The sequence below is a fragment of the Schistocerca nitens genome, chromosome 2 (genome assembly GCF_023898315.1).
Source record: "Schistocerca nitens isolate TAMUIC-IGC-003100 chromosome 2, iqSchNite1.1, whole genome shotgun sequence".
NCBI classification, from domain to species: domain Eukaryota; kingdom Metazoa; phylum Arthropoda; class Insecta; order Orthoptera; family Acrididae; genus Schistocerca; species Schistocerca nitens.
In genome coordinates this window covers 1,074,546,393-1,074,574,378 of record NC_064615.1, presented here as the reverse complement: position 1 = coordinate 1,074,574,378, position 27,986 = coordinate 1,074,546,393, and positions in this window count along the sequence as shown.

Genomic DNA, 27,986 nt, shown 5'->3' with positions numbered 1-27,986 from the left:
TTCAAATGGCTCTGAGCACTATGGGACTCAACTGCTGTGGTCATCAGTCCCCTAGAACTTAGAACTACTTAAACCTAACTAACCTAAGGACATCACACACAGCCATGCCCGAGGCAGGATTCGAACCTGCGACCGTAGCAGTCGCACGGTTCCTGACTGCGCGCCTAGAACCGCGAGAGCACCGCGGCCGGCAACAATATGCAAATTAAACATTAACACTGAAATTATGTAACTACACGATAAAATTTTTCGGCTTGTACTGAGTGATATTATGGCGTTTCCTAAGTTCTGCCTGTGACGTAAAACTGATGTTGCACTTCATTGGTCACGTTTCCCTCCACGAAGCAAAAAATCAGACTGGGAATATATTTCTTTGACACTCCAAAACGTAGTGGAATGCGAAATTCCGGACTGTGATGTCACAAAACTGGACCAACTTTTCGTTCATTAATGCTTTCACGTCCCGTAAGTGGACGCCTTTTAGAAATCTTCCAATCATCAAAGACGATTTATTTATTTATTTATTGTGCGTGCGGAGAAAATCGAAGGAGGCCCGAATGTGATGTTCCAGTGTCAGTGGAGAAATACTTACGTCACACGAGCCATTTACAAAAAAGAATCCTCAATGTTTTCTTGCCAGAATGAATTTTCACTCTGCAGCAGAGTGTGTTCTCATTAGAAACTCCCTGGCCGATTAGAGCCAGACCGGGACTCGAACCTAGACCTTTGTCTTTCGCAGCAATACTCCACCTACTGAGCTATCCAGGTACGACCCACGACGTGTCATCACAGCTTTAGTTCCGCCGGCACCTCATCTACTACCTTACAAACATTACACAAGTTCTCCAGCATAAATTATGTGATTATCAATCCCGCAAGAAATGATTTTTGGCCATCTTTCTATTAACTTGCTTTTTTGTTTAAAAATCTTGAATGCTTGATTCTCTGTATCTTTGAGAAATTTACTAAGGACACCTTCGAAACACCATGAGCTCCACTTGACTTTAAAATGAATCTCTGGGTGCTCGTTTGCTTGTCAGCCTATTCGATGCAGATTTTGCAATTGCTTTTAAACTGAATTTCCGATAAGATAGCGACTTGGAATTTTAGACATACTTCAGCGCTGGATGACAATGATTCGTTAAGTCGCATTTTAGTCTGGTGTAAGGCGGAGGGTACCTTGTTTAACAGTGTCATTTCTCGATGAGCTAGAGAGTTAAACACAGCTCCTCACAACTGGATGACAATGTGGACGTTAGTTAAGTTGTACCACAAATTTATTTTCTTCCCCATTCAGTTCACTGCCTCTTCATCAGTTAGCCGGTGTACCCATCTAATCTTCAGTATTGTTCTGTAGCATAATATTTCAAATTGTTTTATTCTCTTGTCGTCTGTATTGTTATCGTACACTTTTGACTTATGCAAAGGGCTACACTGCACACAAGTACTCAGGTACTCAAAGGAAGTTCTTCTGAATACTTTAATGTGTATCACATGCTAATATTAGAACGAGAACAGTTTACAGGAGGTTGTACAAACGTAACAACAGAAGAAAGTAAAGTCATACGAACGGTGTTGGCAATGAAATGTGGAGAGTATTGATATTATGCTAACCTAACGGAACGATATTGTTTATACTATTTTGGAAACGAAGCTACAATGATAAACAGAAAAAGTTTAATCCTGCTACTGACTGCAGCTTTTTTTGTTTTGTTTGTTTGGGGTTTAAGGGCGCTCAACTACTGAGGTCATTAGCACCCAGTCACAATTGTTAGAGCACATAGAATCTAGTAAAACTCAAGGGGGGGGGGGACGACACCAGAAAGTTCTTACAAAGATGCAGATAAAATAAGTGAAAGAGTTAGATGTCTTTGGACAAGCCAGTCGAAGTAATGAAACGAAGAATATGAGCAGCTGCTCGAGCGTCATCCGCTAAAATATCCTGAAAAATAGATAGCAGAGACAGGACAACACGAGATTGACTAAAACGGGGACACGACAATAAAACATGGCGCACTGTTAATGCATGACCACAAGGGCACTGCGGGGCTGGGTCACCGGAGAGCAGGTAGCGGTGGCTAAACCGGCAATGCCCAATCCGCAACCTGGTCAGAAGGACCTCCTCTCGCCGAGATGGTCGGGAGGAGGTTGTCCAAGCAGTTGGGAACGGTTTTACTGCCCGGAGCTTGTTGCCTTGAAGTGATGACCAAGTATCCCACCACAAAGACACAAGCCTCTTACAAACATCCCCACTAATGTCAGATGACGGGACACAATGGGAGGCTGGCCGAGGCAGGAGGACTGCAGCCTTGGCTGCAGCATCAGCAGCCTCATTCCCAGGCACTCCTACATGGCCGGGAACCCACAGAAAGCTGACAGGAGAGCCATCAGCAGCAGAAGAAGAATGGAGGGACTGCTGGATCCGTTGCACCAAGGGATGGACCGGATATGGAGCTCCAAGGCTCTGGAGAGCACTGAGTGAATCAGAGCAGAGTACATACGATGAATGGCGGTGGCGGCGGGCATACTGAACGGCCTGATGGAGAGCAAAAAGCTCGGCCGTAAAGCTGGAACACTGGTCGAGGAGCCGGTATTGAAAGGTGCCGGCCCCGACGACAAAGGCACAGCCGACACCATCGTCAGTTTTGGAGCCATCAGCGTAAATAAAGGTGTAACTGGCTAGTCGCGCACGAAGTTCGACAAACCGTGAGCAATACACTGCAGCCGGAGTACCCTCCTTCGGGAGCGAGCTGAGGTCGAGATAAATATGAACCGGAGCCTGGAGCCACGGTGGTGTCGGGCTCTCACCCTCTCTGAAGGTGGTAGGGAGGGCAAAATCCAATTGTCGAAGCAGGCGACGAAAGCGGACTCCAGGGGGCAGCAGGGCAGACACATACAACCCATACTGACGGTCGAGAGAATCGGCGAAGAAGGACTGGTAAGAGCGGTGGTCGGGCATAGACAACAGCCGGCAGGCATACCGACAAAGCAGTACGTCGCGCCGGTAGGTCAATGGTAATTCGGCAGCTTCAGCATAAAGACTCTCGACGGGACTAGTGTAGAAAGCTCCGGTCGCAAGACGTAACACACTATGGTGGATGGAGTTGAGACGGCGTAAGAGGGATGGCCGAGCAGACGAGTAGACGAGTAGACGAGGCTCCCATAATCCAGCTTTGATCGGACTATGGACCGATACAAGCGAAGCAGGACAGTGCGATCCGCTCCCCAAGATGAACCACTAAGAACTCTGAGGACATTAAGGGAACGTGTACAACGGGCAGCCAAATAAGAGACGTGCGGAGACCAACAAAGTTTCCTGTCCAGTGTGAGCCCTAGAAACATAGTTGTTTCCACGAATGGGAGAACAACGGGACCGAGATGTAAGGATGGCGGAAGGAACGCTTTATATCGCCAAAAGTTGATGCAAACCGTCTTCTCTTCAGAGAACCGGAAGCCATTTGCCACACTCCATGAGTATAGGCTGTCTAGACAACGCTGAAGGCAGCGCTCCAGGAGGCATGTTCTCTGGGCACTGCAGTAGATCGCGAAGTCATCGACAAAAAGAGAGCCTGAGACATTAGGTGGAATGCAATCCTTAATTGGATTGATCGCTATGGCAAAAAGGGCTACGCTCAAGACGGAGCCCTGAGGCACTCCGTTCTCCTGGAGGAAGACGTCGGACAATACGGAACCCACACGTACCCTAAACTTTCTATCTGTTAAAAAGGAATCAGTTAAAAGGGGCAGGCGACCGCGTAGGCCCCACCCGTGCATAGTGCGGAGGATACCTCCTCTCCAACAGGTATCATAAGCCTTCTCCAAATCGAAGAACACGGCTACCGTTTGGCGCCTTCGCAAAAAGTTGTTCATGATGAATGTCGACAAGGTCACAAGGTGGTCAACAGCGGAGCGGCGGCGACGAAAGCCGCATTGAACATTGGTAAGTAGCCGTCGAGATTCAAGAATCCAAAGTAACCGAGCGTTAACCATGCGCTCCATCTCCTTACAGACACAGCTTGTAAGAGAAATGGGGCGGTAACTAGAAGGAAGGTGTCTATCCTTCCCGGGTTTGGGTATAGGAACAACGACGGCGTCACGCCAAAGCATGGGGACTTGACCTTCGGTCCAGACGCGATTGTAGATACGAAGAAGGAAGCTTTTGCCTGCCGGAGAAAGGTGGGCCAGCATCTGAACGTGAATGGCATCTGGCCCCAGAGCAGAGGACCGGGACAGTGCAAGTGCACGTTCGAGTTCCCGCATAGTAAAGGGGGCATTATAATTTTCCAGATTCAGCAAGTGGAAGGAAGGTCGCCGAGCCTCTTCTGCCTCTTTCCTGGGAAGGAAGGCAGGGTGGTAATGGGCGGAGCTTGAAACCTCCGCGAAAAAGCGGCCGAAGACGTTGGAGACATCCACAGGATCAACAAGGACCTCATTACCTGAAGTCAGGCCAGGTACCGAGGAGTGGGCCTTAATGACCGACAGTCGGCGCAGGCCACCCCAGACGACAGAAGAGGGAGTAAAACTGTTAAAGGAGCTGGTGAAAGAGGCACAACAAGCTTTTTTGCTGTCTTTGATGACTACAGCATTGCGCTCGGAGTCGTTTGTATCCAATACAATTCGCCAACGTAGGATGGTGGCGAAAGGTGCGTAAAGCACGTCGTCGAGTACGGATAGCGTCTCTACAAGCCTCATTCCACCAGGGGACGGAAACGCGACGTGAAGAAGAGGTAGTACGAGGAATGGAACGTTCGGCAGCATTGATGATAACAGCCGTGAGGTATTCGACCTGACTGTCACAACTGAGAAAATCGTGGTCCGGAAAGGTCGCCAGGGAGGAGTAAAGTCCCCAGTCAGCTTTCGGTATGTTCCAGCTCGAAGGACGTGGGGTGGGGATGGGGTGTGGTGCAGGAGACGAACGACACAGGGGAAGTGGTCGCTCGAATAGGTGTCAGAAAAGACATACCACTCGAACCGACGGGCAAGAGTGGTAGAACAGATCGAGAGGTCCAAGTGGGAGTAGGTATGAGTAGAGTCCGAGAGGAAAGTCGGGGCGCCAGTATTGAGGCAGACAAGATTGAGGTGGTTGAAGACATCCGCCAAGAGGGAGCCTCTCTAACAGGATGCAGGAGAGCCCCAAAGGGGATGATGGGCATTGAAGTCGCCAAACAATAAAAACGGCGGAGGAAGCTGAACAATCAGGTGCATCATGTCAGCCCAACTAACTGCGGATGACGATGGAGTGTAGACGGTACAAACGGAAAAAGTAAAGGCAGAAAGAGTAATACGGACAGCTATTGCTTGGAGTGGGGTGGTCAATGGGATGGGATGGTAATAGACATCGTCCTGAACGAGCAACATGACCCCACCATGAGCTGGAATACCGTCCACAGGGGTGAGGTCAGACCGCACCGAGGTATAGTGGGTAAAAGCAATACGGTCAGTTGGGCGCAACTTGGTTTTCTGGAGACCAAGGACGAGCGGACAGTGCAGGCGGAGGAGCAGTTGTAATTCCTCCCGATTAGATCGAATACCTTTTATGTTCCAATGTAACAAAGCCATCGCTAGTCAGAAAAAAGGGGAAACGAAACGGGTGAAGAGCTGGTCACCTCGACGGCCGCGGAGGGCCAGGTTTCGAGGGAACAACGCTACAACCGGCGGGAGGCGGATCCTGTTCCATCGAGTCGTCGCCAGCTGCGGCCGCTTTCCCGGGTTGCGTGGGAGGGGCAGCATCATTTGCCGACGAGAGGCCAGCTGAGCGCCTGGCAGCAGAGCGTCCCGGAGAAACTGAGGACGGCCGGGACCAGCGACTCACGGATGGAGCGTCAGACGAAACGCGCCGGGGTGGAGAGGGGGATAAAGACTTCTTCTTGGAGGCCTTCTGGGAAGTCCGATGAGGCACGGGGATGGTGGGCTGGACCCGAAGAAGGTCCTCACGCGCGGGGTCCGGAACGTTTCCCCGATGTACGCCTGAGAAGAGGATCGCTTCTCAGGCGGCGGAGGGGGAGGAAGAGGAAGGGTGGCCCCTGGCGCAGAGGGGGCAGGGGCCGCGAGGGAGGAGGATTTGGAAGGGAGGGATTTGGGAGGCGGAGGCATAGACCCCGGATGAGGTGAGGAGGTGGAGGGGGGACAGGATAGGGGTGAGGATACTGTGGAAGGAGTGGACACGACTGAGGCAAACGAAGTTGTCAACGTCACGGGATGGAGGCGGTCATACTTCTTCCTGGCCTCAGAATAAGAGAGACGATCCAAAGTTTTTAATTCTTGAATCTTCTTCTCCATCTGATACGCGGGGCAGTCTACATATCTAGGCGAGTGGATGCCAGGACAATTCACGCACCGAGGTGGTGGGGTGCATGTATGTTTCTCACGAAGAGGACGTCCACAATCGCCACAAAGGGGCTCAGCCTCACACCGTGACGACATGTGCCCAAAGCGCAAACACCGAAAGCAGCGCATAGGAGGCGGGACGTAAGGTCGCACGTCGCACCAGTAGCACATCACCTTTACCTTTTCCAGGAGAACGTCCCCCTCGAAGGCGAGGATAAAGGCCCCGGTATCGATGCGACGGTCTTTGGGGCCGCGCTGGACTCGTCGGACGAAATGCACGTCTCGGCGCTCCAGGTTGGCCCTGAGCTCCTCATCAGATTGCAGCAGGAGGGCCCGATGAAAAATAACCCCCTGCGTCCTATTCAGTGCCAGATGCGGGACAATGGACACTGGGATGTCCCCTAGTCGGTCGCACGCCTGGAGCGCCGCCGACTGAGTGGCGGAGGTGGTCTTTATAAGAACGGACCCCGAACGCATTTTACTGAGAGCCTCGATTTCCCCGAAGATGTCCTCGATGTGCTGGACAAAGAATATGGGCTTGGAGGTGGCGAACGTCCCCCCATCGGTCCGATAACAAATAGCGGGGGAAGTACTTCGCCCCAAGCCGGCGGGCCTGTCCTTCCTCCCAGGGAGTGGCCAAGGGGGAAAGGGCAGGAGAACCAGAACCAGAGACAGTACCTTTCTTTTTAAAAGACTCGGCCGCAGAGCGACCCGATACATGTTGACGTTTCATCTGCGAAACGTCCGCCCCGATACCACCCACTCCGACCAGGGGCTCTCCCCACGGGCGCCACCCAGCCTCAGCAAGGGCCACCTGGCAGGATGACCGTTGCCGGGAGTCCTGATGCCCCAAGGAGACGGGCATCTACTCCTTGGCCGAAGTGGGAAGAGTGCAGCTCAGGTATCGGCAGTACGATCCCTGTGTTGTCAGGGGGCTACAACCTAGAGGGTACATGACGACCCCACCACAACGGGCTGGCTACCGTGCTGGATTTCGGGTGCCATGGAGAATCCATCATGATCGTAGGTGCAGATGGGGACGCACTATGGGCCTAACTTGTGCAACCCATCAGGCGTTCAGGCCCAATTCGAGGAATAGCGGGTGTGCTTACAACGCCGTTACAATGCTGAGTGCCAAGGTCTTAGTGCACTGAGGACCAGTGAGACACCACGTAAGGCGTCCTTCCCCAAAAGGCTCGTACTTCTGTAGAATTTTGAAAAATGGAGGTCAATCCCCAAGGGGGACCATCACAAGGAAGGCCGAAACGGTTGAAACTCCTTTTAGTCGCCTCTTACGACAGGCAGGAATACCTCGGGCCTATTCTTACCCCGGACTCGCAGGGGGGTGACTGCAGCTTGTCTGCGTTCCAGGCACAGTAACGCTCCCATTCGAATTTACACGACGTCGATCAACGTAAAACGATGTCTATTCGTTTTATCGTACCATGAAATGCAAAACTCTCACGTCGTAATGTCTGAGCTATATGGCACATGTCAAAATCGATGCGCCGCGGGGAAAGCTAGCGAAAGGAATTACCCGTCCTATGTAAGCATTCGTCCCAAGATTCGGGAAGTGTTCACGGATACGAGTCAGGGATTTGGCCTGGACTATTTGCTTTCGCTGTATGTCTTCCAGATTTTAACCAAGCTAAATTTTGGTAGATATCTTTCTGCGACGGACGAGGGCCAAGTATGGTTGTGATTCTGTAACGTATTAGCTTCCTTTGACAAAGAAATTCGCCATATCGCGCCGAAGTTTTGATCGTTTTTTTTATCGTTTTTTTATTGAATTTGTTGGCCTTTAGTTCACATCATCCAGCCAGCTCATACTTACAAAAAACATACAAGCGCTGACAAAAAATTTGTGTTGGTATATACGGCGCGCGCGCGCGTACGCGTACACACACACACACACACACACACACACACACACACACACACACACACACACTTGAGGAAGAATAGGGGAAAATCAAAAAGAAACGAAATATACAAACGAAAAACAATAAAAACGACAGTAATGTTAAAAAACTGTAGGACTCAACAACCTTAATGAATTGAAACGTTAAGAATGTATCGTTGTTAACAATTTTAAATAGATATAGCCTATATGGTTACAAAAAAAGTATCCTTGCACTGGTAAAAACTTTAATTCATTGCTTCGGACTACATTATTTTTTAAAGCATCATTGCTGCATTATCAACACTATAATACTGATTACATTAGATATCAACAATTACATTTTTTAACAGTAGCAGTAACGCATGACATAACATGTCGGAAGTCACAGCTACCTAAACGAATGTATGAACAATATCTTCTTCACATAGTCGAACCTCTACACAAATACTTTGCGCCATGCGTCTATGACAGTAAAATTAAGACATATAAATAAAACATCCTTAAATGTCACACGAATCTGATGAAAATGCCTTCTGCGAGTTGTAGGTGTTAGGCTGTAATGTCGATGGTGTTGGGGGGAAAGAGGGCCGGGTTACTAACGAACATCGGACTGCACTCAGAGGTATTGGTCTCACAAAGACTGGGAATCACTGGCCCAAGCGGTCGACAGCTTCATTGCCAGTGATACTGCAATGCGATTTCACCCAAACGCAATTAACGGAATGGATAGATTCCAACACTTACACAGTCCCGTGTCCAGTGTGTTTTCCAGTGAAATCGATGCTAAAATTTTTAAGTACACGTTCCACGGCCTTTGAGATTTGCTCCTCAATTTGATCCTACAGAACTTTGCGTGTAAATACATAAATAAAAAGCAGATAAAGACCCACTGGGTAGGGAATACAGAAATGCCGTCAACCGCGAACAGAAAGGTTCAAATCGCTCTGAGCACTATGGGACTTAACTTCTAAGGTCATCAGCCCCCTAGAACTTACAAGGGGAGGCCGCCAATTGTGAAATTCAGATTCGATTCATACTGCGCATAATAAAAGCTCATGGCCAGAGGTGTAATGTGGCAAAGCACCAAGATGCACTTCTCAGCCGTTGTCGAGAAAATCGACAGTTAAAAGAAACCGTTGCGGTGAAATACTCTCTACGCTTAATAAATCTCGACAGCGTCGTGTCGCAGCGGTAAGCGCTCGGGTTCGTAATCCGAAGGTCGCCGGATCGAATCTCGCGCCATGCAACTTTCTTTTATTATTTGTTTTTTTGTAATTCAAAAGTACACACACACACACACACACACACACACACACACAGTTGCAACAATTATCCATATAATAAGTTGTTGAAAGTCGTTTGTCGTGGAAAAATAAAACTTGAAGTAAAACACAATATTACAAATAATATTCAAGTGGATACAATTTATTGATAAGTTCGGTATACACTCGCACATAATTAACAATTAGTGACCAGAAGTAGCTGGAGTATCGCACGAACCAGAGTGATAGTTATCATAGAAACATGGAAAGCAGAAAACAGCACGACATCGAGCACATCTGATAAACGATGCGTTTTTACAAGAACAATTGTATTTTAAATTATCTGTTGGGAAAACACACCTGATTGACATTCTGAAAAATTGCTCTATCGTTCGTCAGGTTTGATGTATACCACGCGTATCGTATCATATCGGCAAAAATCGGAGAAGACAATTGGTGGTGGACGATGGATTGGATTTATGTACACACACACACACACACACACACACACACACACACACACACAGTGTGTGTGTGTGTGTGTACATTTGAATTACAAAACAAAAAATAAAAAAAGTTGCATGGCGCGAGATTCGATCCGGCGACCTTCGGATTACGAACCCGAGCGCTTACCGCTGCGCCACGACGCTGTCGAGATTTATTAAACGTAGAGAGTATTTCACCGCAACGGTTTCTTTTAACTGTCGATTTTCTCGACAACGGCTGGGAAGTGCGTCTTGGTGCTTTGCCACATTATACCTCTGGCCATGAGCTTTTATTATGCACAGTATGAATCGAATCTGAATTTCACAATTGGCGGCCTCCCCTTGTTAGAACTACTTATACCTAACCAACCTAAGGACATCACACACATCCATGCCCGAGGCAGGATTCGATCCTGCGACCGTAGCGGTTCCAGACTCTAGCGCCTAGAACCGGTCGGCCACCCCGGCCAGGGCGAACAGAAAGGAGGTACTTCTAGTATCGCTACAAGTTCCGCAGTCATGAAACTAGCTTCTGTTAGTAATGGTACCATGACAAGCAAAAGAATAGAGAAAGGTCCTCTCTTTTCCACAAACCGACACTATTTCAGGTATTTACATTTGATGACGAACTACAGTTACAAATATAAAAGTTTATTCCTGTACTACTTATAGTGATACGTGAAAATTTGTGCCGGGCCGAGCGAGATACGAACTTTGATTTCCGGGTTATCGCGAGCAGGAAATTTTGTTATGTCGCTTTAGGTAGGGCATCTGTAACTACTACAGTTAAGCTGAATGCGTCATCAAATAAATAAGGCGAAGACGGCCCAGTAACAAAAATAACAACGATGGTCTATGACTTCTCATTGTCCTGAGACTAAAACGTGCACAGAATCACGGGACGTGCGAGTGTGGGTAAATGAAATGAGGAGAAACAGATAGATGCGTGACATGTGGAAGTTTGGGTCGGTCCAGCGAGCGTGCCCGGACAGCCTAAGGCGACCTCTCGCGTTAAGCCGGAAATCCGAGGTTCGAGTCCCGATCCGGCGCGAATTCTCATATGTCGCTTTAGGTAGTACATCTACAGCTAATACAGTTAACTTTTTCAGATATCACGTACGTGTATAACCGTTAACAAAAGCAATTCTAACAAACGGAGCCACCGCCTGCTGGAAACACAACGACCGTCGTAATTAATGTACAAACCAAAACCGCCGCCGGTCGCGTGTTATTTGATTTATGGCGTGTATCGCTCGTCTGACGCGAGCTTCTGCAGATATTCATTACTCTTGTGGTAACACGCTAGACCTTTAATGCCCTGACACCACAGCAATGAATATATGAATATGCTCGCGTCTGATGAGCGAAATATATCACAAATCAAATAATGCGCAAACTGTGGCGGGTTCATCTGTGCACTGTATTATAATGTTGGGCAAATAATGAATAGTGTTATAGTCACTACATTCTGACTGAAACTTAACGATTGTTCTAAAATATGAGCAAGAGAGACGAGACTGCTGGCTGTAGCTGAGAAAATATTACTCGGGTCGCACACGTGAACAACCATTAACTCAGTCCTAAAGTGCTATGACAGTTTCGCCAAAACGATCGGTTCGGTGGCAGAAGACTAGCATTTTACCACTACTGACACATCACCCGGCACTGTAAATGGGTCGTCTACTGCCATTCTGAGGTGATCGGCCCAGATCAGTGGTTCCCAAGCCTCCTTACTCGATTTCCTCTGAGTGCAATCACATATTAGCTAGTAACCACCCCCCCCCCCCCCTTAACCACACACCGTCATCAGCATTAGAGCTAACTAAATTTTGGAATGAAAAATATTTTCTTCTCAGTACTTTAATTTTTAAAATAATGAAAGATAAATTATATTTTATTTTTGTAGGTGGTTTATTAAGCCTCGATCAACTAAGACATTTGGTACCGCTTACTTCTAACAACCTTTTTTATCGAATGATTGAAGCAGTTCTCATTGCAACCTACAACTGCTCATCAGGAAAGACGTTGAAAGCAGACACTTGTTACCAAAGGTGCTTCCTTTGCACGACTCCTCACACTTACCATGCATCCAATCCAAAATCAAGCTAAAATGTCTGAACTACTCTTATTATCTGTAATTCACTTGATCGCTTGACTCCTTAGTTGTGAAATGGCAAAACTTGGAAGACTGCACAATGCCAATGCATTGTAACTGATTGCTGCCAATAATAATAATAATAATAAAATAATAATAATAATACTGGGGAGGCCCTACAACAGCGTAATACCCATTTCGAAGTTGCTGTTGTGTTGTGCTGTCAATTAGTTCGTTTATTGCTGCGCAGTGATTAATGAAACAATTACTGATCTATTGCGAGAACTGCCTATAATTCGCACAAGATATTTTCATGACATATTTTAAACATGTGATACGTATGTTTCAATTTTACTGTCATAAATGCATGGCACGAACTAGAACGTGTGTGTGTGTGTGCTGTGATTTACTGCGTCAGGAAGATGTTCATATATTCGTTTCACACGCTGTAATGTCCATCACACCCTTTGGCGCGCTAATGCTAGTTTTGAAATAAAAATGTAATTATTGGTAACTTAAGTAATGTGTATTACTCTCTTACCAAATAGTAAAAAATCATAATGATCCTTTAAAAATAATGTAGCTTCGTGATCGAAACCAACTGAACCCTTCGTTTTTACCCCTCAGAAAACTACATTTCACCACTCGGGGAGTAATTACCCCCAAGTTAGGAACCACTGGCATACATAAGCCGTATCTCATCAACAGGACATAGTTAAAAACAGGCGCGCACTAAAACGTCTTGGCATACAGTTCCTTAGTCATTGTGAGAAGTTTCGTATTCCTTGTGTCAAGACATCTGAAACAACACGATCATTCTGTCATGCACTGAGCAAGACACTGTAAGCATACCTGATTAAAAAAAATTATCTCACCGCCCCCCCCCCCCCCACCATCCCCCGGCCAACATGACACATCGCGTTCACCGCCTCTACCTGTCATAACGGCTACAATTCTGCGAGGAAGGGAGTACAGTTTCCTTCAGATAGCCGGGACGTTGTTTGCTGCGTCTCATTGTTACAAATAGTGCCATTTGCAACGTATCGGACTCCAAATTCTCCAGTGCATGCAGCTCTACGCGCAATGTTCACTCGGAAACTGGTTGAAATGGACCTGCAACGTAGGTGACTACATTTTTCAACTCTGATCAATCTATACACAACTCCAATACAACAAAAATTTCTGCCCAGTATGTGTTAGCCTAGCCATGTTTCTCGTTTATTTTAGATTTTTATTAACTGTTCAAGTTCTTGCAAGTGACAGGCACTCCTGCTCAGCTGAAATTGCGTAATATTTTTATTATACGTTATACTATTTCCTTTAATTTCTCTAAGCGTCTTTATATCATTGCTGAAAAATTCACATACTGGCGGACCCGCTGTGAATGGAAGCAGAAGGAGAATTGAATCCATTTGGACACTCCGTAATCTACATGACACACGACAGGGGTTTAATAACTAATACAATACTTTTTTCTCGGCCAATGTTGGTCGAAAAATGCAAAATCTTTTACGGAACATCGTTGAATTTTCCCGCTTCAGCCCCTATTGTTTCCTGAAATTTCGATAGGTGGCGGCGCTATACATATCATTCAAAATGACGTCTGCAATGGAGGTGCGTTCCAAGCAGAGAGCTGGCACTGACTTTCTTTTGGCGAAAACCAGAGGTCGCAGATATTCATAGAAGCCTGAAGAATGTCTACGGATACCTGGCACCGAACAAATGCACGGCGAGTCGTTGGGCGAGGCGTCTACCTTAACCACCCCCAAGGTCGTGCAAACCTGTCTGATTTCCAGTCAGCCGCACACAGCTGTGACACTTTCAATGTTATAGTGTGTGGACATTCTCATTGGAGGTGATAGACGCATCACAATCAAAGCCCTCGCTGGACGCCTCTAGTGCTGACACCCTCGTCCACCATTCGGTATACTCAAAGGTGTGTGCCCGCTGAGTTTCTCGCCACCTAACAGAAGACCCAACACCGAGTTTGGCGCAATGAAGGATACACTCCACGTGGATGATGTGGAGGTTATTGACGCAACAAGACGTTGGCTCCAATGTCGAGCAGTGGAGTGGTACCATATGGGCATACAGGCCCTCCCAGTAATGTGGCGTACGGTCGTCTCATTGAACGGAGTTTATGTTCCAAAACAGGGTTTTGTAGCCAATAGAGTGGTAAATAATATGGTTATTGGAATCCTGAACAGAACCGACCTGCTTTCGGAAAAAAAATGTTGCATTACTTATTAAATGCCCCTCATATTTACGTTCCCGGGTAGTGTCAAATGGTTCAAATGGCTCTGAGCACTATGGGACTTAACATCTATGGTCATCAGTCTCCTAGAACTTAGAACTACTTAAACCTAACTAACCTAAGGACAGCACACAACACCCAGTCATCACGAGGCAGAGGAAATACCTGACCCCGCCGGGAATCGAACCCGGGAACCCGGGCGTGGGAAGCCAGAACGCTAACGCACGACCACGAGCTGCAGACGGGTAGTGTCGAGAATCGTTTACTAAACTACTCTGCAAAACTTGAGGACGAGATAGATAATGTACCATAACATAGTAAGTGCACGGCGGGAATGAATGAAAGTGCGGGACCATGTTGCCAGACGTCTCCCAGTCGGGTACAGAAAGTTGGACGTCACTTGGATGAGGTCAACGTAACTACAGCGCCAAATGGGACTGGCCCCGAAACACTTGACAATTGAAGGAACGGGAAAAATCAATCTCTCTCTCTCTCTCTCTCTCTCTCTCTCTCTCTCTCTCTCTCTGTGTGTGTGTGTCTGTGTGTGTGTGAGAGAGAGAGAAGCAGCGAGCAGTTACGGTGCGTTATGGTGGTATTCTTCATTACAATTGTGTGTGATGTTCTTAGGTTAGTTAGATTTAAGTAGTTCTAGGGGACTGATGACCTCAGATGTCAATTCCCATAGTGCTCAGAGCCATTTGAACAATTTTTTTTTTTTTTTTTTTTTTTGGAAGGGGATCGAAGTGTGACTAGTGTAGCCCAGGAGTTTGGTACTGCGCACAGCATTGTTTCACGTGCATGGGGAGTGTTCCTAACCACAGGAACTGGCGAGTGGTGGACCACGGTCAGCTACAGCGGCAGATGACCTCCACACTGTGCAACACACAAGAGGAGACCCATGTCAGACAGCGGTGCAGTTACAACCACACTTAACAGGTCTGTAAGGCAAGCAATCTCACGCTCCACAGTGGCACGGTGGCACGGTGACCGTGTAGGGGTGGTCTCTCTGCCTGACGATCAGTGCGCTGTGTTCGGTTGACGCCTGCACATCGATGGCGCCGTCCACGATGGTGCCGAGAGCACGAGGACAGGACCAACAAGGAGTGGGAGTGGGGTGGCCTGCTCTTCTTGAACGAGACCAGACTCCGAGTAATGATCCTAAACGTACCCTCATGTTGTTGCACCCCAGGAACATTGCTGAACATAATGGTTTCGGTGGTCCAGGTGAGACGGCATAAAGTTGCATGGGCTTGATGAGCTCACCTGTCGACATTGTGACATTGTGCCCCTTCCCCACCTGCGTCTTCACAGGGATGCATCGGCTACGATTTAATTTTTATGGATCGCAATGCGCAACTCTGGCGAATAGTGCGAGCGGAGGAGCTCTTCGAACGGCAGGATATTCTGGGAATGGACTGGCCTGTCAGTTCCCCCGACGTAAATCCCATCTACCGCGCGTGAGCTGCGTTGGAAAGACGTACTGCGGCACGTCCACATGCACCATCGACGGTCCAGCAGTTGTCAATCGCCCTGGTGAAGGACTGAAACGCCTTACCACAAGAACACCGTACCAGTCTTGTGGCCTCCGTGGCAACACGTTGCAGAGTATGCACGCTGTCCGCGGTGATCACTCACTCTATTAAAACCACGTCCTGCCTTTTGTAATGTCCAGGGGATCATCGTCAATCGCGTTGTCTTCACTGCAATTATTGTCCTTGAATAGAAGTATCATTTCTGTTCGTCTCGTTGCGTTTTTCTTTCACTTACCTTCTGTACTACACTGCAGCAGTTTTATCTACTTACGATCCAAGTTTTATCGAGCTGTGTTGGTCGGCAGCGACCTATCACGCGAAAGTTACTTTCATCCGTAAGTCTTACATATCAGTGTTGATGTTTGTAGGCTTCGTACTGTCTTCACTTCGCGAAAAACTGCAGTAAATATTATCGAGAGCAGATTTAACGCTTGCACTGTAGCATTCAGAAGATCTCTTCCACTAATTCATGGGCTCATTAAACACTTCGCTGAGCCGTTCGCCTCCACGGACTTCCAAACTCCTAATGATTCTCGCCTACAAGTTTCACTGCCATTTCAATTACGAGCAGCCCATAATTATAATGAAGCAGCGGCTTTAGCTCTAAAAGTGCGGATTAAGCAATTTACTTTTAATTCGCACTTTAAATGCAAAGATTAATGGCTTTTTTGAAACAAAAATCGAGTATTGGAATTTTAGTGTAGTCCTGTGTTTACACCATATTTTTTCATGTCTTCTATAAACAATTATAAATTTGACCGAATCACGAAAAACTCCTTATATAAATGCAGGTTATTCTAGCTGGTCCATAATGTTACAGGTTGCTTACTCAGTCGATTCGTAAGTACTCAGTTTCTTTTGTCATTTTTTACGCAGAGCTTTTTGGTCTCTGTAGTCTTCTTGGGGAGCTGGACACATCTTTGCCATTGCTTTAAACGACGTTTCTGCACAGGCCCTTGTACCGTTTAGGTGGCTCACGTTCTGTCTCTCATGGGCTTACGTAAGAAGAGGAAATTAGGAAAGGTGACGTCTCCACCAACTAACATAGGAAATATATTTAGTCACGTTGTACTGAATCGTTTTTTATATACGTTAACTTGCGGAAAAAGTATCTGTTAAGAAAGGAACCTTCAAAGCTACATGACTACAATCCATTATCGAACTTTATCCATTATCGAAATGAATCTGGGCCTACAGCCTGAACAGCAGCCTACGCAGTGTAGCTAGCACCTCCTTTCTTAAAATTGGTAATTTCTTTTACAGCATTTAGTAACGCAAAGAATCGTCATTGTGTTCCCAAATCTCTTAAACGGGATACAATATGGCACAGGTGAATCGTTATTTAGAGATGTCTTAAGATTACGATTATACAGTTCGCAAAAACGTGATAAAATTAGGTAAAAGAATGAGACGAAAAAGAAACGATAGCAGTGAAATAATGTATACGGAACGAGATAGCGACAGAAGAATGAATGGACCCAAGCCAAAGTAAGAATGAAATGCACGCAAAATATGAATGGAAAATGGGAGGGAATGAGAAAGGTTGCTACCGAGTATGTAAAATATACCACATATGGACTAATGTGAAAGCAAAAAGGAATGAGAATGAATAATCCATTTTTTAAAAAAAGAAATCAACCTCGATTTGTATCACGAAACTTAATAATTATTTTTCAAGAGATAATATCCAGAAATGATAAATAATAAACTATTTTAAGAGTCGAAGTGTTAAATTTACAAAAAAAAATGGTTCAAATGGCTCTGAGCACTATGGGACTTAACATCTGAGGCCATCAGTCCCCTAGAACTTAGAACTACTTAAACCTAAGTAACCTAAGGACATCACACACATCCATGCCCGAGGCAGGATTCGAACCTGCGACCGTAGCGGTCGCGCGGTTCCAGACTGAAGCGCCTAGAACCGCTCGGCCACCAACGGCCGGCCCTTAAATTTACAATCATACATACAGAGAAACAAATCTGGAGGAAGACAACACGGAATGATGAACGAAAAGTTGGAACGAAGAGAACATCCGTTTGGAACACAGTTCCCTGTTAGCAATGGGAAAATGAACGGGTGAAACAGCTGCAGCCTTCTTTGCGTTTCGAACTGTCTGACACAACTGGTGGTAACGTTTCGCCTTGTTCGCTCTCACAGTAACCAGTAAATATTTGATACGTCAAACACCGTGAAACCGAAATTGCAAATATCACTCCCCGATAAATCCCATATTTTACAAGGAATGAGTTGTGCAGACACTATTACATAGCAGAAAAACTGAAGGCCAAAAAAAGTTGGCATATAACTTTATGCGAGATTCATAAGAAAACCTTGTCTCTTCTTTCATACCGCATATACTGGTTAAAACAACAATAATGTCCCTACAAGTAAAATGCACAAACATACGAGTCCTCCACGTACCACTGTTGCCCAATACTTCGACACAGAAGAGCACCCGGCGTCATAGCAGAACTGTAACCTGGTACTGTGGGCTAAGAGCCTGTATACGGTATAAGTGACACATGAATAAAGGAACTTCTCATGGCGAACTGACTACGCGAGGGGGTGGTTGGTGAACTCAGCACCTGCAGATTTTGGCACACTCATTTTAGAATCGTCTGTTTACCACAACACTCGCTCTGCAATACCTAGCATACAATCTGCGTCCCTTCTCCCTGTCATCGCTCGTCTGCAAGTCTCTGGAAGAACTCCCTGACCATTTCTTTTCTAACGAAAGACGGCATTCTGAGCGTCGTGCAAAAGAATGTAATTTGTGACACTTCTCACCAAGACTTATGTACCTACATTAAGTTCAATGGAGTTGTTCACACTGCACTAACCTTGTTGCTTTACCAGTACAAGCTCAATAAGGTACGTCGGAAGCATCTGTAACTATGGCTGCAGCCATCCCCGACAGTGCAAAAAATACAGCGACAAACAGAGGCTATAGGAAATGGGCACTGAATCTCACTGTTAGGAAGGCAGCCAACTGCACTTAAAATGGCAATTTACGGATTGGATCTTTTCGATTTCTCTGTATTTCCGGAACTTCTACATCAGTGCCCAGACATCAATTTTCTGAAGCGGTAAGACGCAATTCTCAAAGACATTCGAAAAAAATCGACTTTGAATGTTAGATTTCCGAGTGGCATTAGGTACAAAAAAATTTCTTGAAAATTAATGCAGTCGCCGATAGCTCAGTGTGTAGCGGGTAGGTCTTGTAAATGGAAAGCTGCTGGTTCGAATCTCAATAGCGCCCAACTCTTTCTACTTTTCTTTAGATCAGTATTTATTAACAAACTTTAATCATATTACTGCTTGCATGAATATGAGAGTATTCACAATAAATTAAAATTTGGTAGAAAATGAGAAAGATCAAAGAGAAAATAAAATACCTTTTTCCACATAGTGAACAGTATTACCGATGTACGTAAGTCTCCTCATTTAACAATATGGCATTTCGATGTCTGCGTAAAATTTCAATTTATTTTTATATGACCATTAATTAAAAATAAAATATTTTATTTTTATTGAAAAAAAATAATGATTCAATATTTGTTAATTCACATTTCCATTTAACAATACATACAGCATCTAAAAGAAGATTAAAAGAACTGCCACTAGCGAGATTCGAACCAGAGACTTTATAATTACACCAGCGATTATGCTAATAATCAAGAAATTTTTTGTACAAGGGGTCTTCAAAGTGTATGGCAGACCAGCGTACCTAGCGACACCTTGTACTTAGCACCACATACATTATCTGGGAAAAATTTACAGTTATTTAGTTTTTTTGTACTCATTTGGTTGGGAGCTCCGTAAATAATTGAGCAGCCCAGAAGTGGAGGGAATTTGGGAGTCGTCGTGAGAGGTTGAGGACTTTCCATATTTTCACATTGCTGAAGTACAACTTTCTGTTTTCATTTCTGCATTTTTTTTTCCTCCGAGGTAAGCACTATCGATGTTTACAATGCGTCCCACGGAAGGTATAGTTTAATGTATTTTTTATCTATATACTGTATTATTAGGATGTCTTCTTACGATCACATTTCCATGTTCTACATCTACATGGATACTCTGTAATTCACATTAAAGTGCTTGGCAGAGGGTTCATCGAACCACCTTCACAATTCTCTATTATTCCAATCTCGTATAGCGCGCGGAAAGAATGAACACCTATATCTTTCCGTGCGAGCTCTGATTTCCCTTATTTCATCGTGGTGATCCTTCCGTCCAATGTAGGACGGTGTCAACAAAATATTTTCGCATTCGGAGGAGAAAGTTGGTGATTGGAATTTTGTGAGAAGATTCCGTCGCAACGAAACGCCTTTCTTTTAATGATTTCCGGCCCAAATCCTGTATCACTCCTGTGACACTCTCTCCCATATTTCGCGATAACAATGTTATTGGAAACTTCTGTACCTAGAGCCACTTCTAAACCTTGTACCTAGGGCCATGGACCCAGGTACAGGGCCACTATAAAACATATTAAGACAGTGCCTAACTTTCACAGCAAAGTTAAATCACAACAATGAGCTTTCTGTTGATAAATTGTAAAAAAACATGATAAGGTCTAAAATTCTGAAAAAATAATCACACTATTGACATTTGTCGTGGTTTCATCGAAGTTTACAATGTCATACTAATAGATCTTGGCAGGCCCGAAAACCTTTTAGATACTCCTACCTGTAAATATAGGCATATATCAACCTAGGATTTAAAACTTTATCTTCAGTTGCCACGAACAAAGAAGGGTAAGAAGAGGTCCAAACAGCTGATACAGCTGCAGCAATCAAAGCAGCAAAGAGAACTCAGACAGACGACTAATCTGTCCTAGAAGCTGTCAAAAATAAATAAATCAGCTTCCAGACCACTCTACAGAGGTACTTGTCACACAAACAATGCTAATGGAAAGCAGGTATCTGGGAGCTACTTTGAGACATAAGCAGTATGGACTGTTTTCACAAAAGAAGAGGACTTTCAGCGTGAATAATCTCTCTTGGAGTCAAGAAAATTGGATTGAGGGCTTTTACGTAAGGAAGTTCGGAAGTTTTCTTTTGAATCTGTGAAACACAATGGAAGAACCTAACGTACCTCCTGGGAAATAAATGGTCAAGCTAGTAAGCAATGCTACACAGACTTTATGAAGCCGAAAGAATCTATTCTTAGTTTATTAAAACCACAAGCAACAAGCCTTGCAAGAGTTCTGCTTTTAACAAGGCTAATATTAAAACTACTTTTGACAAATAATATGAAGTTACGGAGAAACAAAAATTCCCTCCTGAACATATTCATATTCATAGTATTGAGAAGTCAGGCATAACAACAATTCACATTCAAGTGCACGTGGTAGCTGGAAAAAGCAGCCAAGCAAGTGGTGTGCACGCTCTCTGGAAAAGTGGACTACACATAACTATTATTTGCGGTATTAATGTAGTTGGGAATTCTCTTCCACCCATGATGGTTTTTTCAAGCTTCATTTTACGGCCAACTTGTTGAAAGGCGCTCCTTCAGCATCCGTAGAATCCGCACTTGCCTTTGTTGCTCCACATCTAGAAAGTTTTGTGTTCTAAAATGTTTGTAGAACACTTTTCCTATTTTTCCGTTCCCAGCAGTATCTAAATTTTACCATTTGACCTTCGACAAGAACATTCATCATGATTTTCTCTTTTGCCGTTAATAAATTCTACTAGTATTGCTAGCTCCTTAATGTTAGTGCTATATTCAGATCTTTTGTAGGACGGACGGTCCCTTAGTTTTACTCACTTTTCTACCACACAGCCCCAAGTTACAGACTATTGTGGCAGCACACGTAAGCTTTATCGAATGCTGCATTACACTTCAAAGTAACGCAGATTCGTGACACTATTTTCGAACATAGTCATCAAGTCCCCATGAACAACGGACAGAAGGTTCTACCAGTATTTTCAATTTTTCGATGACATAAATCCGCTCAGTTGTGGCAGAGCCATTCGAGAATTATTGTCGTTCTCATCGTTCGAAAATATTTCTGCCTCCCGAGATGTTCTTCCAGCTTGCCGAAAAGATGGAAGTCACACGGTGCAAGATCTGGACTTCCCGACCAGCATCACCCACGTCTGTGTGGTTTTGGACAGGACAATTTTTCTACGGCTGGACGTGACAATACATTTATTCCGTGCACCGTCAGAATTTCCCGATGAATGTGTGCGGGCTAGACGTTTTGTCCACAAGACTCTTTCTGTAGCGCGTACTTCAACGTCCGAACACGTTTCCAGTTGCCACGCCATTTCAATCACACATTATGATGCACCTGTGTTATCTGTACCGCAGCAAGGCTGTGTCTACAGGAAACGCGGAACATATACTCTCTTCTGACAACGCATCACTCTTATTGAGCAGTGGTCTTAGCTCGTGACATGCGTAACTTTCTAAAGTCCCTATGTACTTAACCATTTCAAACCCGCTGGCTGCAGTTGTTTATATTAACTTTTACTGTGTCTTAGCTGCAACAGAAGCATTTTCTTCCGGCGGAAACCTGAGGTACACATTTCTGGATGTTCAGCCTTTTCATCATCCAGAAGTACTGCCAACTGTTGGGCATCACTGCGAAAATATCAGCAAGTCAGAGTGGCAGTGTGCAGCAGCTCGTGACCACACCCGGAATACACAGATGTGGTTGGTGCGCTTTACAACTGAATATTGTTATTTTGCGTGGTAATTATTCAATGATCATTTTATTCTATTTATTAAAATAGAGAATATTCTGTAATTAGTTATTTTAGTCCGTAAAATGAAGCCAAGTGTACAAAGTATGTTCTGGAAACGGGTATATATTTTTGTATAAATCTTGCATCTAAAATCATTAAAAAATCACCTAAAGAGCATTAGTACATTAAGAAAACATGTCCTTCCTCCAGAAAAATATCAGACCTGAAAAGGTTAACATCGCTCGGAAAACGCTTGGCCCTCAAACGCAAGTTTTCGAATCTCTCTCAGAATTGCGTCGTACTGCTCTAGGAAATTGATGCCAGCGCAGTCTGTGAAGACCCCTTGTTAGCATCAAATCCTCACGTTGTATGTAAAATGCCCCACATCTCATCATACACTAGTTTCCGGATATATGCTTATTGAACCTTCCCCTTCTCATCTCGTATACAAATACTGGAGTGTGTTTTTAAAACACTATGTGTAAGAAGATCTCTGACGGTCACGTTTAATTTGTGTCGTGCATACGCGTATTAAGGTACTAGTAATAACGTTTCTTCTGTTTGGCTATATTATTCATCCATAAAACGTATTGTGTAGTGTAGTTCAGACTTCTTAACTTCAAAAAATGTTCAAATGTGTGTGAATTTCTAAGGGACCAAACAGCTGAGGTCATCGGTCCCTAGTCTTACACACTACTTCAACTAACTTATGCTAAGAACAACACACACACACACACACACACACACACACACACACACACACATGCAGGAAGTAGGACTCGAACCTCCGGCGGGAGGGGCCGCGCATTCCGTGACATTGCGCTTCAATCCTCTCGGCCACTCCGCGCGGCTCCTTAACTCAAAATATAGACTTAAAGCTAATATGTGTTTTTAAGCAAAATAAAACGGAAAAACGAGTAAACCATGTTGCAAAAAAGACAACCATTTTTTCTGCAAGTTGTGACCGACGATTTACTGTATGCTACGTGACAACAATCCGAAAGCTCCTATGCTTTGCACACAAAACACCCGTAGAACTAGCACTCTCCTAGTAGCGCTATGTACTAGCATTCCAGAAATTTCTTGCAGCACCAGCAGCCTCAGTTTCGTCTCACTGCAGTGTCGTAAGCCTGACATTCCTTCCTTCTCTGGAGTATGTGCTATGTCATGTTCGCCTACACTGCTCCACTTCCGTTGGAGCTCTGGTGAAATGTGAAATTTTACGAGTACAGAGTTCTTTTAATACGACGCAAAATTTTATGATGGCGTTGGACGGAGATGTAGCTTGATAGCTCGAGAGAATAAGCACTTCACAAGCGACCATAAAGTTTGTAGGTCGAATTCTCTACGGACTGAGTTTTAAAAGGCTTCCGACTATCTTCACCGCAGAGAGGCTTATGGTTTATATCTGACAAACGCTCTAACTCCGTTTATTCGGATTCCAGAACGAAACTGTTAAAAAGTTCATACTGGACAGGAAAGCGTGTGATTGAAGGAAGGTCTTCGTTTAAAAGAGCCTTGAAACAGTCAAACCGAAATGGTGTAGCTGGCATCACTCTGTAACAAGGAGACTGTGCAGCTAACTTGTAGCCAACTGAATGCCCCACGTTTTATTGAGGTGATGTGCTCGTTGAAAGCGAATTATTGACTCTGACACCTCTTGCCCCCAATTCTGTGCTGCTGCCCTCTCGTTTGCAAGAATACCAGACCGCCGTAACTACAGACCGTTAGGAATGAAAGACCGCAAAGAATCTATTTTTCTTTAAATCTCTGCATCAATAATTAAGTTAACGAACAACGTGACGGCGATGTGTTTACTCCCGCTTAGTGCAAAAAATACGAACTTGCCGAATATCAGACCAGGTTTGCGATTGGATTCAAGACCTCCTTGCAGAGACATCTCAACACTTCTCTCTCAACGGAACAAAACTGATAGATGGAAAGATAATTTCCGGAATATCCCAAGGAACTGTGATAGGACCACTACTGTTCACAACGTATATAAATGATCTAGAGAAAAAGCGCCGGAAGCTCCTTAAGACAGTTGGTAGATGATACGTTTGTTCATAAGAAAGCAGCAACGCAGGAAGATACTATCGACTTTTAGAATAATTTATAGAGCATTGACAAATGGTTCAGGCTCTGGCAGTTGACCCTGAACGTAAAAAAAAATGTAACATATTATGAATACATGGGAACGGGAATCCACTACTGTACAACTACACTATTGATGACAAATTGCTGGACACATAATCTACCCTAAAATATCTACGGTTAACTATCCAGACCAGCTTTAAGTAGAATGACCGAATAAAACAAATAGCAGGGAAAAAAAGGTGCCGGGCTGATATCCATGGGAAGCATCTTGAGGAAATTTAACTCATCCACGAAGGAAGTAGCCGACAAGGCGCTTTTACGACCGAATCTTGAGTATTGCTCATCGTCTGGGATCCTTATCAGGTTGGACTGACATAAGAGGTAGAGAAGATCCATGAAGAGCGTCACGGGATTGTTTGGTCGGCGCGAGAGCGTTACACAAATCCTCAACAAATTCCATTGGCAGACGTTACAAGAGGGGTATTGAGCATCTTTGAAGACGCTTACTATAGAAATTTCGAGAGAGCACTTTTCGGGAAGAGTCGGACAATGTATTACTTCCTCCCACATACATCTCTCGAAAAGGCCACGACAAGAAAATTTGAGAAATTGGAACTAATACGGAGGCTTACCGACAATCGCTCTTTCCACGCGCCATTCGCGAGTGGAACAGGGAAGGGAGGATCAGTTACTGGAACCAAAAGTACCCTCCGCCACACACCGTTACGTGGCTTGCGGCGTATGATGTAGAGGTAGAGATATGAAGGGACCTGAAGTGGTAGTTCGTGTCACCGAAACCGGTTGCCACGAGATAAAACCAATACTCACAGTTCAAAATGGTTCAAATGGCGCTAAGCACTATGGGACTTATCTGAGGTCATCAGTCCCATAGAACTTAGAACTACTTAAACCTAACTAACCTAAGGACATCACACACATCTATGCCCGAGGCAGGATTCGAACCTGCCACCGTAACAGCAACGCGGTTCCGGACTGAAACGTCTAGCGGCCACAGCGGCCGGCTTACAGTTGATGGTATTAAGACATACATAATATACCACACCCACTTTTTAGTTGTAGATTTGCAGTCACGGTCGCACTGTTACGAAAAACATGTTTCCAACCGTGCTTGCTGTCGATAACCAGTCCACGACACTCTCCCATACTCATTCATACATCTCTCCCGCCGCAATTCGTTCTGTAATTTAGCCGCTGTAACAATTTTAATGACACCGGCATTGTGAAAACGTTAAACTGCTACCATCTTACTACCTGTCGGATCTCTGAGACGAAAACATTGCCTTTCTGTACAAAGTAGTAACGTGACTACTAACGTGTGACGAAAAATGCAACAGCTGTCTGCACGCGAAGTTCCATACCTTATTAGAAGTGTGACAACAGTGGTGTAGGGAAGACACTATTCGCCAGACATTTTTGAAAATTACCGGAACAATCATCGATTAGAAGTATTGTGCTCCGGTAAATGAAAGAAAGAAAAAGGTGTTTCCCGTTTACATTAGGGGAAACAGATTTTTATCCTTCAGAAAAGACAGGGACGACACTGCAAAAACAATGCAACTTGAGCTCTACAACTCTTGTGCTTTCATCTTATCTATTAATGGCGGTGAACCCGTAGACTGGTTAACACTGCGGATGCTTTGTACTGAAATAGTGCTTTATAAATTAATAAATAAATTTAAAAACTTAATTTTTCCATTAGATAGCTCCCCAGCCAGTGACGGTTCATCTTCAAATGGTGAGTATTTACAGGCCCTTCACGTTTTATATAAGGTGCAGCTTGTCGCTTCGATCGTGGTGATCTACACGTACTTTGAGTCACATAAGATGTAACACCTTTTTTATTTCGTGAACCATTCAAGATGTCGAAACGAGGTTTTGGTGACTTGCACTTGCCCACTCGAAATATCGCACAGTGAATTGAAGAGCTACCGGCTGCATGCCCGAAATTTCTTTAAATTTTAAAATTCATAACGTGAATATTTCATACTCAAAAGTAGTAGTAGTAGTAGTAGTAGTAGTACCTGCTACTACTACATTAAATTCGAGGAAAAAGGATGGTGCAACCTTCACACATTCTTTATGGAATTTGAGGCACTCTCCCAACGCAAAAAGACGAAATAATAAAATTATGCTAATGTTTTTACCGATTTCTTCTTGTCAATATGTGGGCACAGTCAATTGTTTCCGAAACTCATATTTAGTTAATGCAAAAAAGAATCAACTTTTTGATACAGGAAGGTTAAGGAGATAAATGCGGAACAAAGAAAAAAGAATTACATAAAAATAAATGGAACATAAAAGCACTTCGGGATGACTGCCAAACAAGTACCAAGGACGTGTGTATCGTGCCTGTAACATTCTGCTCACTACACTCCCTCATTTAACATGTGTGACTACCTCAGCTATGGGTCACTCACCCGTAACGACCCAACGCGAGAAACTGCAGGGGACGCCGCTAACCATTAGTTTAAAGCACACAGTTACTGGACAAAGGAACAAAATACATGCAGTGACGGGATACGAAAGTATTACGTGCGCGCAAGATAATTTATTACTACATAGCGTTATTCATAGAAGGACGCTGACACAAACGAGTCAAGTGATTACACGAATAATCTCGGTGACAAAGAACAGCAGTAAAATGTGTTTTGAACGACGCTGCTATGTTTGTTTCCAACCTCAGCTCAATCAGCCACGTTACCTTAACAGGGAGCACAATGTGTATGCGACTAGTCGATAATGATTGGGTCAATTTCAGATTGCAGTTGGTCACTGTGCGACACTATAAAACAATGGACGCTCAACGCCCTACACAGGTTGGAAGAAAATATGAAAACATCACGTATCAGAGTCCTAAAAATCGCGCGTCAAACTGATCGTGGAGTGGCATTTTGTGCTATTAGTATGTTATAAGAACACTGCATAGCAAAAAGAGCATTATTTTTGTCCACTGTGGTCTTAAAGAGTATTGTGTGAGCGCGGAGTATAACATTCGACAATAACAAAATTACTACAGCGAGACACTTTCATTTTGTAGTCTATTTATAAAATTCATCTTCAGATGCTCGGAACATGTTTGAACATGTGTTTTTACATGTCTGATCAAGAGCGCATGCTAATAGCCAGCACACTGCGTAAAAGTTGCGATGACTGATGCTTAATTCCCATTTTCACGCAGTGGATTACTATTAACGCGAGCTCTTGAATAGACATGTAATAAAGCAAGTACCGAGCATTCGAAAGTAACCCATAAAACTAGTAGTAATACGTTATAAATAAACAACAACAACGAAAGTGGCTCATTGTTATAATTATATTCA